The sequence below is a fragment of the Pan troglodytes genome, chromosome 9, assembly GCF_028858775.2.
Source record: "Pan troglodytes isolate AG18354 chromosome 9, NHGRI_mPanTro3-v2.0_pri, whole genome shotgun sequence".
Classification (NCBI taxonomy): Eukaryota; Metazoa; Chordata; class Mammalia; order Primates; family Hominidae; genus Pan; species Pan troglodytes.
The window spans coordinates 58,662,882-58,664,618 of NC_072407.2; the positions used below are offsets into that span (position 1 = coordinate 58,662,882).

General features: G+C 33.8%; 1 pseudogene; it reads left to right on the forward strand.

Annotated features, from left to right (window-relative positions):
* The first annotated feature begins 526 nt into the window (after positions 1-526).
* Positions 527-1,503, forward strand: LOC112204806 (olfactory receptor 5AL1-like; annotated as a pseudogene).
* The last annotated feature ends 234 nt before the right edge of the window (positions 1,504-1,737 follow it).

The window sequence follows — 1,737 nt, forward strand, 5'->3', positions numbered from 1 at the left end:
AAGAAAATTTTGAAATCACTCCAACTTGGATGCCCAAGATGATAAATAGTGTTAATATTTTGATTTTGACCTTTTATGTTATATTTTCCTCATTTAATTCTGTTAATTTGTGATATCCTTATGAACTAATATATCTGTGTATAATTTCATAAAACAAACTTACAATTTAAGAAATAAATTTACATATATTGTCAATGTTACTCACATTCTTAGCATTGCAATGTGTTTTTATTTTTTGGTTTTTCCAGAAAAGTACAACATAGATTTTGCTGTTGTATTGACTACAGTATTTTACTTAAAATACTTTTTTCTTTTACAACTCTTTACTGAATTTTCTATCTTGGAATTTCTGCCTGAACCAAATTATTTTACCTGGAAAGCATAAGGAAAATTTATGTATGATTCAGAGTACTTATCAGAACTTTAATTTAATTAAACTTAATATAATACACTGGTAGGTCATGGCTATCTTCTCACATTTAATTGGTCATTTCTTATAGAGTCAAGATTATTCAGAAGGTGTGCTCTGGAGTTCATTTTAGAAGAATCCTGTATCTATTACATGGAAAAAGGCAATCATTCATCAGTGACTGAGTTCATCCTCCTAGGGCTCACAGATAATCAGGAACTTCAAGTCATTCTCTTTGGTGTATTCCTACTGATTTACTTAGTTACTGTGTTGGGTAATCTTGGTTTGATTGTGCTAATCCATATCAGTCCTCAGCTTCACACACCTATGTATTTTTTCCTCAGCCATCTGGCTTTTGTGGATTTTTACGGTACCTCTGCTATCACTCCAAACACCCTTGTCAACTCTTTGCATGAAATTAAAAGCATGTCATTTTATGCATGTGCCACTCAAGTGTGTTGCTTCATTACATTTTCAGTCTAGGAATTATTGTTGCTCTCTCTCATGGCATATGATCGTTATGTTGCCATCTGCAACCCTTTACTCTATGTAGTTCTCATGCCTAGGAGACTCTGCATTCAAATGGTCACTGGCTTATATATTTATGGATTCACTGTGGGACTCATACAAGCAGTGGCCACATTCCACATGTCTTTTTGTGACTCTAATGTGGTCAACCAGTTCTACTGTGATGATGTTCCTCTGATTGCTCTGGCTTGTTCTGATACACAAGTCAAGGAATTGATGTTGTTCATCATTGCTGCGTTCAATGTTTTTTGTTCTCTTATCATTGTTCTCATCTCCTATGTATTCATCGTCTTTGCTATCTAAGGATCCACTCTGCTGTAGGAAGACAGAAAGCCTTTTCTACCTGTGCTTCTCACATGTTTTCTATTTCCATATATTATGGGACCCTCAGTTTTATGTACCTACAGCCTAAATCAAGCCACTCACTAGATAAAGAAAAATTTGCCTCAGTATACTATGCAGTGGTGATTCCCATGCTAAACCCATTGATCTATAGCTTGAGGAATCAAGAGGTAAAAAATGCTATGAAAAAAATTATTGAAAAAATGTGTTCTAGTAATCAATAGTAAAATTTGTTGGTACTAAAAGAAATACTACATACAGAGTCAGGACATTTTGAATCAAGGTTTGTACAGTGCTAGTATATGTAGAAGACTTTGTCCTCTGGAGCTTATTTTCCTTGAAAATATGTCTTTTTATTGCTTTGGCTTACAAATGATAGGTGTTTTATAAATGTTTGCTTCATTGTTGAACTGCAAAAGAGAGATAATAATCTACTCTCTTTAACCATGAGATGCTTC